Here is a 15,842-nt window from a genome sequence, read left to right on the forward strand (position 1 = left end):
AACACAAAACTATTGTTTCACCAGAGAAAACACATGAAGAGAGAGAGAGAGACAATAACAGCTACCAAACAGTCGTCATAATTCGTCACACAATGAGAACAGGACAAATCAACAAGTAACAATGACTAATTAATATTAAAATCTGTAACATAATGTATTGTTTGGAGTTTAGTCTGATTGGTTCAGGATGAGCTGCCATTATCCAATCACACGTCTGCTTACCTGCATCTTTTCTCTTTTTTCTAACCTGAGCACCTGATGGCTTTGAACTTTTGTTGTCCATCTTCCATTGGTTTGAATTTTGCGCTCCAGTACAAACACAAATCCCCCAACCCGAGGATCAGCACAATTAACCTAACAGACCTACACCTTAGTTCACAGATTCACTTTGTCTAAGGTTGATTTCTGGGATTTCACACAACCCAGGATTCAGATCGTGAATCCATGATGGGCTTGGATTTACATCATTATAAATGAAATGTGCTCTACTTGGAAGCAGCCGGCCCCGCCCCTTTTGACGGGTTGTGTGAGACTTTAAATCATCAAACTGTAAATTATAAATTTAAATTGTTATTGATCCTTTACCCCGAGTCCTAAAGTGTAGATTTATTTTCTTACTCTTCTTATATTTGTTGTTTGTTTACTTGCACCGCTGTAACTGCAGCCTCGTCGTCTCGTCTCTCTATATGCTGGACTGTCTGTAGCGGAGATGACAATAAAGTTTACTTTGACTTCAGCAGCGCGCAGGCGCACCGAGGGCTCTCGCGCTCACTTTATAGAGTTTAGAAAAAACATGGGTGCAGATTATAAGTCTGTATCATAATATCTGTTTGTTGTTTTTATTTTGTTTTGCGAGTTGGTTATTAGATGCCGCTCCAGCCAGCCAGAGACTCCCCGCCGCCCCGCCCTCTCCTCCCTGTGCCGCCAGCAGCAGGCGCACCTCGCAAACGGAGGGCGCCCTTACTCCCAGCAAATGGCTGATAGAAAACCGATCGGTGCCTACGAATTTCCCAATATGCGCTGGCATGACGTCGGGGAAGCATGGGTACGACCGATTATTTTATTTTTTTCTTGCCCGTGATGCCCCCCCCCACCACGATGCATTCTATTGGTTTGCACACTTACACACACCCAGCTGTGGTTTCCTGTTTTGCTGGACTCTGGAGAGCCCCGCCTTTAACGCTCTTCTCTCACAGAGAGCAACAGAAAACTTGGAAAAACTCCAGATTGACTGAACTCAGTTCAAAGTTACCTTGACACCTTTAGATGTGAGACGTAGTGATGGTCCGCTTGAAGCTGACGCTCCGGTGCGTGTGTCAGAAAGATCAACGCGCTGCTTCAGAAGCACCGTGTCGAGGCTTGATTCGTTTGGCCGGAGTCACGTGATCAGTGACGTCTGAAGCTTCGTTTAGAACGTACCTTTTTTTAAATCGAACTTTATTGAAACACAATGAGTATACAACATACAAACAGATGAAGTTTACAAAAGAACAGAACATGAACATACAGAACCAGGAGTAAAAAAATGATGATATGAGGAGGCGAAAAAAATCAACATATAAATATTGTTCTGAGAGGCTTTTTGTTGGTTGAGTCTGAAATTGATTGTATGTACAATTCATATCCTTATAAAACGGCAGAAATATGGTGTTTTATTAATAAACTTACATTCATGGATATAAAATAGCTAAAAGTATTAACAAATTTTTTATAAAAAACATTTATCATTCTTCCTGGGGAACTTAAAGAAACAGAATAAAACATTTTCCATCGTAAAGAAAACTCCCTTAAAATATGGACAATAACAAAACTGCTAAATTCTTCCAGAATCTCTGTGTAGAGGAACCAAAAGAGATGTGCCACAGTTTCTGGATGATCCCCACAGAAAGTTCAATTAGTATTTATGTCTCTTTTAAATGTTACCATATAGTGACTGGCTGGGTCACATTTATGAAGAATTTTATATGAGATTTCCTTCACCTTGTTCACAATTAGATATTTATGGGATCATCCAGACTGTCTTCCAGGTGATATCTGGAACATGTCGGTTCCAGTAAGATATTCTATATATGGGAGAGACATGATATCTTCTTGGAATAAACTACGTATTCTCTTATTGCTGTTACCAAGTTCCTGTGAAAAGCAGATTTTTCCCACTGCTGACTCAGCTGGATCAGGGAGAGTGACTGAGGCAGATATTGAGCTGTCAGTGTTTTTATATAACATTAAAGTCCCTGAGGGTATGGCACCAAGCACCATTGAGAATTCCCCAACACTGACGGGAAAATTATATAGTGTAAGGAATTCATTGTAAGTAAGTAGTGCTCCCTCGTTAAATTTTAAAACTTAGTAGCGGCCGCCATTGTTGGCAGCTGAAATTTGGCTGGGCCGCGCTATGAATTCTGGGATATGGTGGGCCACGAAGGACACACCCGACCCATCCTTCAAACTCGGGGGAATGAAGGACGCATTTGAAGGGGTCGAGGAATCGGGACAGCCTTCGTCGCCTGGCTGTGACGTCATCGGCCTTCAAATGCGGCCTCCGGAGGATGCAGCCGACGTTTTGGGACACAGCTTGTGTGTCTTTGTTGGTCATGTGACCTCCCAGGGACTACACATGGAAACGAGCAGTTTAGCTCAAATCTGGCAGGTTTCCATCGTCTGTTTTTGTCCTGATGTCCATGAACATGAACACTGTCCCTGTCAAACACGTCCAGATAATCTGATCCAGTGTTGTTCTTCTTCTGTGGTGTTTGTGATGGAGCAGCAGCTGCTGATCCTGATGTCCTCCACCAAGGGGGCAGCAAATTCAGCTGACTGTCATCATTTATTAAAAAGATGTAACAATGTGACATAATGCAATATAATAGTGTCAGTTACACATTGTGGGTTGCACTGTGGCCAGAATGGACATTACCTCCTGCCTAATGGAAGCTGTCAGCCATCCTGCAACCATGAATTAGATAAGCAGAAGTGAAGGGATTGTTAACAACAATTTAATAATAAAATGTAATGTGATAGTTGCACTTTATTAGCTCCCCACAATCGTATGAATAATAACCATGAATGCACTGCATGCTCATAGCAAGTTCTTTAGGTTTAAAGTGAGATCCTGCTTTAAAGGGCGCTTCATCTGCTGGGAATGACATGTTTCTTCTAGTATGTAAGGCTCAGCCCATCTTACTGGGACTTACTTTTGTAGATCCACATGCTCTAAACCTGCTGCTCCATGATTGGTGCAGAAGCTTTAAGCTACTATTAACAAATAATGACCATGGACTTAGTTGTTACTACAATAACTTATCATTGAGCAACTTTTAATTTTACTTGTAAAACTATGCAAGTAGAATTGAATGGGGCACAGTGAGCTGAGCACAGGCCCACTCTGTGACACTCAGAGGTTTGTGGATATCATACTGAGAGTATTGGACACAGTGCAGCCAGCTTGCAGCCACTTTCCCACCACTTTAGCACAATGTTTACATGAGACTCAGCCACACTAATGTTCCTGGGCAGACATGTGGTGCAGCATGGCTGATGGCACTGTACCTGCAGCTGTCATGGACAAGAACCACTCAATACCTCACCCAAGCCAAGCCTGTGCTGATGTTGTGATCTGAGACCGAGACACTAACCCAGGATCAGGATATGATGTTGTGAGAGTTTCACTAAGAATTAGCTCTGATTACAAGATTTCAATCTATCGTAACTCTAATTTGTATTTACTTCAGTTTGTTCATCTTGGAGCTGTGTGCAGCTGAGGACAGTCTTATTATTACCAGGTGAGGATATGTAACAGCCACAGTCTGTAGAGATGATGTCACCATGGAGTGGTGATGTCACTGGAGCTGCCAATATGTGCTCCAGCCAAAGCTACACCAGAGGGTTGTGCTGTGTAACAGGTTGGTGCAGGTGGTGTTATCTACATTTGAACATTAGGCAACAGTCTCATGAAGACACTTTCTATTGTTCACTAAAGACCAACAATAACAGAGACAAAGGGAGAGCAGCAGAACTAGTGCTAACAATTAGCACTGCTAGCCTGCCCACCAACACCAGCTAATGTTCTAAAAACGATGATCAATGATTTTGCTGTAACGGCTCCAGCTGTCTGTGTCAGGGACACGTTGGAGATGAAGTGAGTGATCCAGTGACAAAGGTTTGGAAAGCTGCAGTCAGCTGAGACTAAAGGAGTCACCTGACCGAGAGACCAAATGTTTCACTGAGAACGTCCAGATGAACAGAATCAACCTTTGGGATAATCTGTTCCACACATCCATGTTTCACTTACTGCATTATATTCCCTCATTGCTGTGCACACAGGCCTGTGGCTTATAACCAACTCCAAGTTCAGACTCAGAGGCTGCTGAAGCTGTTTTCTGGAACAGAGACGTGTTGGATATAAAAGCAACTCTTCTTTATGTGTCAGCACTGAGGAAAGGAGCAGCTTCGTTTCTAAGTGTATGAAGGACTGTAGCAGTGTGTGTGTGAGCTTTATTTCACAGACAGAACCATGTCAAAAACACAACTTCAGGTAAAAACAATACAAAATCAAAGAGTCTGATCAGAAGGATTAAACAGAGGAGTGTGGGACTGTTTTTAACAGACAGCAGGTTAAGCCAGGCTGGAGGAGTAAACTGAGCCTCGGTGTGAGCAGCAGTGTGTTTGACAGGAAGCTGAGATAAACAGTCTGGAGCCCATTTAGTGCTTCATATGAAAGTGTGAGGATTTGAAAGCAAATCTAAAATCAAGCAGGAGTCAGTGTGAGAATGATTTGTGCTTTTCCTCAGTCAGATGCTGGGAGTTTCAGTTCATCCATGTTCAGCGTGCTGTGCTTTGTGTAACAGGAGAATATGACAGTATAAATCAAGTCTTCATGTCACTGAAAGCCTCCACAGTCTGCTATGGAGGTGCATCAGTTTGGATTTACAAGAAGAACATTTCTTAAACCTGCCACAAGATGGCGCTCCAACAGAAGGGATGTCCACAGTGTAACACAGACACACACATACTGTGTGAATGTGTGAGTGAATGGGCTTTCAACACAAGGCTTCTGCTGCTACCTTTAATGACATAATTAGCTAACAAGAACAAACTGTTAATTACCACCAAAGAACGGCGCCAGATTTTAGCTGCTGACCATTTTGTGAAACGTTGATTACATCAGCTCATTGTTTATTTTTCAACCTTAATATCAGCTGCTTTAAAGGAGCCTCGTTCTCTGGCAGTAACACTTTTCTTCACTAGATGCAGTGCAGGCACAGTCTGTGTTTCTAAACTACACACTAATGTTCATTGTTGTGCAGCTAAATCCTCCCTCTGGATGGGAAGAATCCCTGTCAGGCTTCAAACACCTGGCTTGGTGTTCTGGAGCTAATGTGTCACCTGTGAGGACTCTGAGATGAACACACAGCAGACACTTCAGTTCTCCGTCTGTGTGTCCTCAGTTTCCCAGCATGCCTTGGCTGTGGTGGTGGAGGTGAATGAGGGGGAACATGCTGCTCTGTCAGCACTCAGGTTTCATACCTGGTGATCTCAGAGGACAAAGCGGCGTTACAGCAGCGCACGTTGATGAGACCTGATGCTCTGAACAGTTCAGACTTCAGCCTCACTCTGAGAAAACAAACAACTGACTGTCAGCAGCGAGTTAGTACTGCAGAGGTCAGTTTGCTGACAAACCAAACAGTTTAGAGCTAAAATCACAACAGCAGAGGAAAAAAGAGACACTGCAGAGATGATGCAAAATATTGTATTTTTTCTGATGATATTTGAAGTTTTCAGGTATCAAAAACTGTAACACACGTATTCCAGCACAGCCTGCATGTACTTTTAGTTCTCCATACTGCCCATTATACATCCTGTTTGTTAGTTTTTTTATTTCAGTCTCCAAAGCAAACTTCTGTCCCACAGGGGTGGCTGTAGATGACCTGCAGATGCTGCTGCAGGTCATCTACTGATCACAAGGTTGGTGGTTCGATTCCTGGCTTCCCGTCATCTACATGTCAAATATCCTTGGGCAAGATACTAACCCCAAGTTGCTCTCCGATGCATCCATAAGAGTATGAATGTGTGTGAATGTTAGCTATGAAGCACTTGGAAAGATGTTCATGGGTGAATGCACAAGTTGTGTAAAGCGCTTTGAGTGCTCTGATCAGTAGAAAAGCGCTATAAAAGAACCAGTCCACTTACTCTTCTCCGATGGCTTTTCACCAGGTGCTGAACTCAGATGATTTCACCAAGTTTGGGCTTGTTTGGAGCCCAACTTTTTACAGGCTCAAAAGAAACCCAAACCTCACTAAACAAGGGTAACAAGCAATGCAAAAACTCATTGTTCAGGTTAAGCTCACATGTCACCTTCATGACACAGACACTGACTATAAATATCTATAAAGCCACTTCTATCTGCCATACCTGTCCTTCTGTCATGGTTGCTCTCCTCTCACTCTGTCATTTATCCACAGTCTGCCTCCCTCTGCTCCGTCAGCTGACGTCCTCTCTACACCCACCTGCTGTGTTTTCATCCTGCAAAGCTCAAAACTCAGTACAAACACATTTAAGAAACATTGCACTGAGTAGAAGATGACAGCAATGAGCTAAATGGCTCTCCATCATATTAAAATAAAGCTTCTGTCTTTATTTATGTGAGGACGTCCGTCTTGCACTAACTCTGAGTGAAGAATTAAGATAAAACATTTCCTTCCAGTTTTGTGCTCGTGCTGTTAGTCTGAGATCTACTCGTAGATCAAAGCGACCTGCTAGTTTGAAATCAGCCTCAGGATCATAAAGAGTTTAACTTCAAATCGATTTGATGCGTGAGTAACTTACATACTTAAAAAAATCTAACTGTCTTTAGTATATTTTTCCTTTAATGGGAGACCCTGACAGAAAAGAAAACAGCAGCTGGGCAGTAACTGGTATAAAATACATTTAAAGGAGGTGGTGCTGAGTGCTTTGACTGGGGTCCCACCACTGACATCACAGGTGGAGGACATGTTGGAAAACTGCCAGCTGCCTCCTCCTCACCTCACCTCTCCTCACCTAGTTTTGGTACCTCTCATCATAGCCCCGTAGTTATCATAGAAACCTTAGTTTCATAGTCTCGTCACTGACTTTTCAGTTGTTTAGTTTTGCCCAGTTTATGTTTAGCTTACTTTCACCCCACATGCATCTTGCCTTGTATTTTTCCCCTCATGTTTCAGCCCAATAAAGGCTCCCTTTTTGTTCACGTTCAAGCCCTGTTCTCCTGTGTCTGCATTTGGATCCTCCACTCAGGCTCCAAAAGGTCTGCCCGCAGAAATAAAGAGAAGGTTGGTTAAAGCAAAGAGAGGCACTGGCAGCATTTAAGACACTAAACAAGAGACACAGGTCAGAGAACATCAGACTGAATAAATGGAATAAAGTGAAACAGGAAGTTAGCTGTGTGTATTTCTACAGGACTTCATGCTCTTCTGCTTTAATGCTTCTTTTCATTAACGATATAATGAGTGTTATAAGTTCATTGATTTCTTCTTTATCACAAACGTTTGTTACACTGTGATAACTACTGAGCTGCTGTTATTACATTTGGTGTGGTATATCATTATCATCATGTTTGTTATTTTGATTCTGTGCTCAGGATAAAAACATGTTTATAAGTCAACGAAAAGACATTTTTAGTTTTACAAAGAAGAAGTTGATGATTGGATTGAAGATGAAGTAAAAGTCTTGAACTTGAACGTTACTTCTGTGTTCTGATGTTTATTGAAGCTGTCAGCTGTCTGTCAAAGTGGACAAAGGGACGCACAATAAGGACAGAACAGTAAAAAAAGCTCCTTCATGACGAGCAGAGACATTCAAGGAGAGAAATCTTGACTTTAGGGCTTCTCAACATCTCTGCTGCTGCTAACGTTTGGCTCACAGCAGCATCGAGAGATGGGCGACACAGAAATAACACAGCTGTCCGCTCTAGAGACCAGGTGAATGAACTCAACAGCATGTAGCGGATCATCGTGTTTAAGTAGAGGCAGCTCGTGCATTAGCTAATTATGCTACAATCGAGTCAGAGATGATAATGACGCCTGGAAAGGCTCACATAGAGTTCAAACTAAACACCTCCTGGTATGAAGGGGAGGAGGAGCAGCTGTGGATGAAGCCAGAGTCCTTGAAGTTGCATCAGGAGTTTAACCAGAACAGAAAACCAATTTTGAGGAGGGCGCTGAGTGGACGCACCAGTTTGTAGCACAGCAGTGATGCTTCTATCAGAAACATGCTGCTTCTCCTTCATCCTCCTCTCATTGATCTGAATCAGCTGTTTTCACAGAGAAACGCTGCACAAATCCTTCACTCCACTATTTCTGTCAGCAGAGGACTCGCTCTATCATGGCTGCACTCATTTGTGCTTTGAATCAAATCTGTTTTTCCATTATCACCAAGAACAGGCTGCTCATCAATCAGCACATAACCTGGAGATCACCTGCACACCTTTCCACTCCCATCCAGAAATTGTGGCTATCGTCACCTCCTGCATTAAGTAACGTGCAAGAATTGTCACGGTTCTGGGTCCGTTGGACCAAGTATTTTGAGTTTATTATGTTTTGGTTTAATTTTGCATTCTGGGGCCCGTTCTTCGTACGTCGCTCACTACATCCAAGATCAAATGACACATCCAAGACCAAACCATCGAGCTAACCGTGAGCTCGCTAATCCGGTTCTCCGAACACACCTGCCGTTGACGATTAGTACAGCTGGACGCAGTAATGTGACATCACTGGGTGTCGTAAAAGGGGCTACGCATCGATAGTAGAAACATTGATCGGCAACCCGCTGATTGGTCGGCGAAAATGTCGAAGGAGCGTGCTCGGTATTTTCCGGCAGCAGAGCAAGAACTCATGAGTGCGGGATTTCAGGAGTTTCAGAGTTTAATTAAAACGCAAGGGAACACTGCAAAGGCTGCAAAAGCAAGGAGAGAAGGCTGGCAGAAAGTTGCTGACAAATCAAACTCGTAAGTAATCCAATAATAATAATAATAATAATAATAATAATAATAATGGATTGGATTTATATAGCGCTTTCCAAGGCACCCAAAGCGCTGTACGATACCACTATTCATTCACTCCCACATTCACACACTGGTGGAGGCAGCTACAGTTGTAGCCACAGCTGCCCTGGGGCAGACTGACAGAAGCGAGGCTGCCATATCGCGCCATCGGCCCCTCTGGCCAACACCAGTAGGCGGTAGGGTAGATTTATTATATTACACTATATTGTCCAATATTATATTACATTATATTATAATATGTTATATTATATCCCCTTTCACATTAGAGCCACAACAGGACCCACTAGAACATGGGAACAAGTAAAAGTGAAATATAAGAATATTCTACAGAATGGTAATATTTATCACTTATATTGCTTTTCGTCTCTTGGAAAGAGACCCTGGAATAATCTGTTTGTTTATAACAGCAACCAAGAAAAGGGCAGAGCAAAAAAAGACAGGTGGTGGTCCTGCACCCCCTCGTCAACAAGTTGGTTAAGTAAATAATATCCTCACGGGAATATCGATATCTCTCTATGAGCACACTGTCGCGCTGAGCTAAAGGATCCCGTCTATCCCGCAATATACGCTGAATTCTGAGGACTCTCCTTATCAATCTTGCACCTTCCGCAATGGGTGGCTCGCGTATACGGACAGGACATGGCTGCGACAGGCTTCCCAAATCCACCTTCGCTTTTATAGCCGTGGTCTCCCATCTTGATTACACGAAGTAATTTACAATTACTACTCTGAAATATGAATTACATCTGTAATAATCACATACATGTAATAGAATGTTAATAGTACATTTCCCTTTTTTAGGGAATGACCTGTATCTATCTGTGTGAAATCAATAAAAGGATCAAGTGCTGCATTACCTTTAGTTACATTGATGTTATTTATTTATGGTGAAACAGTGGTGGAATATCGCTGTTGCTTTCGTATAAATGAAGCGGACATACCTGCGCGGCCGCGATCTAATCCTGTTTACATAAAGTAAACCTGCTCCCGAGCAGGTTCACGCTTTCCTGTTTTATTGTGAAAGTCTTTGTCTTATGTTAGTGTGTGCAGCTTTGTTCCCCCCTTGCAGACTTTATTACAGTCCATAGCCCAGTCAGTAGCGTAGTTAGTGGAGGAATCATTAGCTTTGTCATCTGCTAAGTCAGCCACTCATCTTCACCCTCAGTCAGGGGTCCCTATTGCCTCTGGCCCTGCATCTGCTCCAGCTGGAGGGCCTGAGGAGCCCGTTCAGCCTCCTGTCACGTCTGCTTGAGAAACTCATGAAAGTCTCATGGATGATGTGATGATGTGAACCCAGTTCATATTCTCTGAGCTTTTACAGTGACCTCTGACCTCTGACCTGTATCTACAGCACTGACCTATAACAGTGAGCACCACTTGTTTCTTCAGCAGGATCTTTTCCTCCCTGCTGTAGACGGTGCAGGTGTAGCTGTTTGTGTTCGTGGGGTATTTCAGGGTCAGGCTGAAGTCTCCAGTTTTCAACAGGCCTCATTCATCTTCGTTCGATCTGTGTAAAATTCGTCCTGTTGTTCAGGTTCATCAGGGCCATTCACATACACGTGGACCTTCCTGTCATTGTTGTCCATCCACTCCACTTTAGTGTCTTCGGGCAGGTGAAGTGTGGTTTTGCAGGGCAGCTGGATGGACTTTGCACATGAATCCACCTCCACCTGGTAAACTGAGAGGACAACAAAGCACAACATGATGACTCAGCAGCAGCTGTGATGGTCACATGACCTCCCTGTCCCTCCTTGTCTTCTAGTCTCCGTCAGATTGTGTCTCAGTTTGTTCCTGATGTGTTCCTGACTCGTTCTTTGGTAACTAGTCTGCAGCGTCCTGTAAAGTGCTGCAGACATGTTGGATGAAGAAGAACAGACAGACTGAGCCTCCACAGTCGGTCATGTCTCACACACATCAGCACAGAAACCATGAAGATCTCATGTGTCTGAACATCTGAAGCTCTCCACCACATGACTGAGCACAACTCAAGGAGGAACATTTACTGAAGCTGCTGCAACATTTACTGTCAGCACATGTTTCCATGTCAGCTGCTGTTTACCACCACAGAAGAAGAACAGCTTGTCCACATGCAGCCTCTGTGTCAGATCAATGCAGTGAAGCACACACACTGTTTAGTAAAGTCATGTTGTGGAGCTGTTTCACTGATCAATGACTGAGTCTGAAGGAGGTTTTCTGACTTCTGGAACAAACCTGGAAGTTTCTCTTCAGCTCTCTGTATCAGCTGTTTGTAACTCTCAACTCTTTCAGCTTCTGACCCTGAACTACAAAAACAGTTCAACATGCCCAGAATATCTTTCTGTTACCTGGATACTTCGACATGGCAATAGAGACAGAAGGTCACATGAATCATCAGAGTTTCCCCTGCAAGGGTGCCGCCGGTGCGTCGAGCCACCTGGGGGGCTCTTCAACTGGTGGGGGAGATTGTCACATCTTGCAGGAGCTTTCCTCTCTTCAGGAACTCTCTCTGCAGGAGGGGGAGATACAGGAGAGGTGGAGGAAGATCTCAGCCTGGGCGTCTATTGTCTTATGTAGTCTGGAAGATGAGTGGATGGTGGGGTGGGTGCAGTTTTCTCTGTGGTGGGGTTGGGTGGACTGTCCCGGGCTGTGTGGGGCCTGGGCCCCCTTTCCCTGGCGGGTCGCGGAGTATGGGGGTGCCTACTGGGGTCAGCGGGGGAGCTGGCCCCAGAGAGGGGTCACTTGCCCCTCCCTTCCTTCCCTCCCCATCTCCAGCTGCCTCCCTCTTCCCGCTCCACCACAACCACCCACACATGCAGGGCCTTGGAGTAGGGGTATGTCACCAGGGTGCAGAGGAGGCTACCCCCCCCCCCCCCTCCTGTCCCCTTCTGGCTGCCTCTGCCTCAATTTTATCCCACAACTTAGACATTCACATTACTCACACTCTCATTACACATACATATAGGATCTTGGGGGTGGGCACGATACACGGAGTCCAAAGTACCATCAGGGTGTACACCTCACCCCTGGCGTCGTTGCCCGTAGACATGGAGGGCTAGCAGGAGGGACTATGCGCTTACCTGCTGCTCTCTGGCAGGTAGCTCCATGCCCTCCTGGGTTTTAAATGCACCTTAGAACACGCATGCATCAACACTACAATGAGCTGGTGGAGGGAGGTTTGGAGTCTTCTCTCACCCCCGTTCTCTGCGGCCCGCTGGAGCGGGGGGCTAGGAGGAGGAGTTGGCCGTCCGACTGCGGTCTGGAGTGTGGGGCCTCCCTGCTGCTACGGAGTCGGGGCGGTCTGCCTCTCCCCACCGCAGGGAAAAGGGTAACACCACCTGGGTCTGGGTGCAGTTCCCCCTCCAGGGGCAAGGGCACCTAGACCCGGTTTGTAGAGTACGCTTGGGGAGTGTGATCGTGTGTACAGCGTCTCTTTATGTCTGTCTCCACGTTGGTTGAGTGTGGAGTAAGTGCATATGAGAGCATGAGGGTGGGAATGGATGTTTGTATCTGTGTGTGCCTGTATGTCTGTGTCTATATGTCAGGTTGGGTATCAGGCGCCACCTCTCTGGGGACATCTCAGGCCCTCCAAGGTTTGGAGGCCTATCTCCCCCCACCACTTCCCCTGCCGGTGGCGGACTCCCTCAGACATCGGTGCGTTGGTGGTTCTTTGTGTCTGGGGGTGGGCGTCCAGGTACACACCGGCTCACTCCTTGGCGGCCGCTTGGCGGGGCCTGGAGCCTGGGGCTCGCTCGGGCCACTTCGGAGGTGGGGTGCCCCCGGCCTCTCGGCCTGGGGCTCGGTCACTCAGGCACAGCTGGCTGCCGGCGAAGCTCACGGGCGCGTCACTGCAACTCCCCCTGGCTTCTGCTCCGCGGCTGCTGAGTGAGCCCTCATCTGGGACTCTCCTCAGCTCTTTCTGGGACAGTGGCGCGGCTGCCCCTCTGTTGGTCTTCCTTGGTCTCTTGTGTTCTGGGGGCCTCTGGATGTCTGGAGTTTTGATCTCCTCCATACCTGCTTCATGCCCTGGAGGAAGGGGCTGTGGCCCCCCCACACCCTCTAGCATATCATTACATGAAGGAACCTTTTAAAAAAATAAGCGCGTCCATGCTCACAGGTGTACACACGGGTGATCACACACACAAACTACACCCTTTTTCAGCACATCTTATGTGCTGCACAATAATGTTTAATATTTAGTATTTACTGTCATATTCACATATATCATTGTGATGTTGTTTATTCTATTACTCTTGTTCTCTTCTGCTTGTTTTCCTTTTTCTTTCTCAACAGGTGATCCAGGTGATTGATATATGCATTTTTTTTCTCTGCCCGTTCTGTTGGTTTTTGTTTTTTGCCCTTCTCCCCCGTCCCTCTTCTCAGCTGTTTCTCTTTCCCTCTTTCTTTCTCCCCTTCTTTCCCCCAGTCAAGTCTGTCCCGTATTCAGCAAGTGAAAATAAAATAAACAATAAAAGGTGAATCAAATGGACCATTATGGCAAGGCTGGGATGGTCAGTTTGGTAAAGTAAATCCGTTGGGCATCTTTCTTTGCCTTTAGACAACAATTCTGATGCAAAAGAGCCAAACGGGACAGGCAAAAAAAAAAAAAGTTTCCCCTGCAAGTTCACATGAAAGGGGCGGGGTTTATACATGTTTATACAAGTCCTCAACTTGTTGCACTGACATTCCTGTAACAATGCAACGCACAGTTTGCATGTCATTTAGGGGGTTTTAGTCAAATGTATTTCCCCAGCAGAGAAGTCACTTGGATGAGTGACGAAACGTTTCTCCCACAAAACACAACGTCCAGATGAACAGAATCAACTTTTGGAGATTCACAGCATATGTTACCATGGCGATTTTCCCTGTTAAAAAATGAACCACCTTCATAGCACAGAAAACCCAGGATTAACCCTGAAGCTACCTACATAACCAAAATCTGGAAGGATACCTGCTAAGCGTCAGTGTTATGGGTAATGTAGGAGGGACTCACCTGACATGAAATAAAATAACAGACCTCCAGAAACAACGAGAACCAGAATAATTGGGAGCGCTATGCCCCAGGATGGAAACCGCTCTATGTAGAAAACAATAAAAGAGCCTAATGTTAAAACATAATAATAATGATATCACAAGTATGGCTTACATATACAGAACCTTTGATACTGTCACATCATGAAGGAGACGTGGAAATCACTTTGTTACACAAATCAAAGTCAAATCAATTCTTTTGATGGAATATTGTGTGATCAATAGACTGATCAGTTTCTGTGGTGGGGGCAGCGTCATGGGCATCAGCAAAAGGTTGCTCATACTCATGCTGCCCCGACATGATTGGGAATGTCATAGGCACCGATCGGTTTTCTATCGCCTATTTCCTGGGAGTAAGGGCGCCCTCCGTTTGCGAGGCGCGCCTGCTGCTTGCGGCACGGGGAGGAGAAGAGGGCGGGGCAGTGGCTGGCTGGAGCGGCATCTAATAACCAACTCGCAAAATAAAAACAAACCAACAAACACGAAAACACCAGACATCATGATACAGACTTATAATTTGCACTGATGTTTTCGAAATTCTATACGCGAAAGGTGAGCGCGAGAGCCGACGAGGCTCCAGTTACAGCAGTGCAAGTAAACAAACAATATATATAAGAAGAGTAAGAAAATAAATCTACACTTTAGGACTCAGGGTAAAGGGATCAATAACAATTTATAATTTACAGTTTGATGATTTAAAGTCTCACAAACAACCCGTCAAAAGGGGAGGAGAGTCCAGCTGCTTCCAAACAGAGCACATTTCATTCATAATGTTGTAAATCCAAGACCATCATGTATTCATGATTTGAATCCTGGGTTGTGTGAAATCAGAGAAATTAGACAAAGTGAATCTGTGAACTAAGGTGTAGGTCTATTAGGTCATGTTGTGGTGATCCTCGAGTTTGGGGATTTGTGTTCATACTGGAGTGCAAAATGAAAACCAAGCTGGACAAGAAAAGTTCAAAGCCATCAGGTGCTCAGTTTAGAAAAAAGAGAAAAGAAGAGGAGGAGAAACGAGCAAAAGATGCAGGTAAGCAGATGTGTGATTGGATCATGGCAGCTCATCCTGAACCAATCAGAATCAGAATACTTTATTAATCCCTAAGGAAATTATGTGAGTTACAGTTGCTCCAAGAAGAAATGGTAAAAATACTAACAGTAACAGACTAAACTCCAAACAATACATTATGTTACAGATTTTACACATTTAAGAAATATCATTAATATATACAGATCACTCAATTATAAATATCAAGGATTAACAGAGTAGAAAAGAGCGTGTGTAAAAAGGGTGTAACTATTGCAGTGTTTACAGTGTGTTAGATGGATGAGTTGTACAGGGAGATGACCACAGGCAGAAAAGATTTCCTGTGTCGTTCTGTGCTGCTTTTTGGTCTCTCACTGAACGTGCTCCTGTGAATAGCTAGTACATCATGGAGTGGGTGGGAGGTGTTATCCATGATTGTCCTCATCTTGGAAAACATCTGCCTCTCAGACACCACCCTAACGGAGTCCAGCTCCATCCCCACAACATTACTGGCCTTGTGATCAGTTTAGGTCTGTTGCTATATGTGGCCTTCAACCTGCTGCTCCTGCATGCAACAGCATAGAGGATAGCACTTTCCTGGCCATCGGCTGGGTGTCCTGCCATCATGGAAGGCCTCCTGAACCGCATGGCCACTGCAGTTTTCCACATGGCATCTCTCCTCACAGCATCTCTCCTCACCTGTTAGCCTCCTGACAGCTCTGTCTTGGACTATGGGGCTGTTGAGCTCCAGGTCAGCCCCCTGAGTTACTG

The sequence above is a fragment of the Astatotilapia calliptera genome, chromosome 3 (assembly GCF_900246225.1).
Source record: "Astatotilapia calliptera chromosome 3, fAstCal1.2, whole genome shotgun sequence".
NCBI classification, from domain to species: Eukaryota; Metazoa; Chordata; class Actinopteri; order Cichliformes; family Cichlidae; genus Astatotilapia; species Astatotilapia calliptera.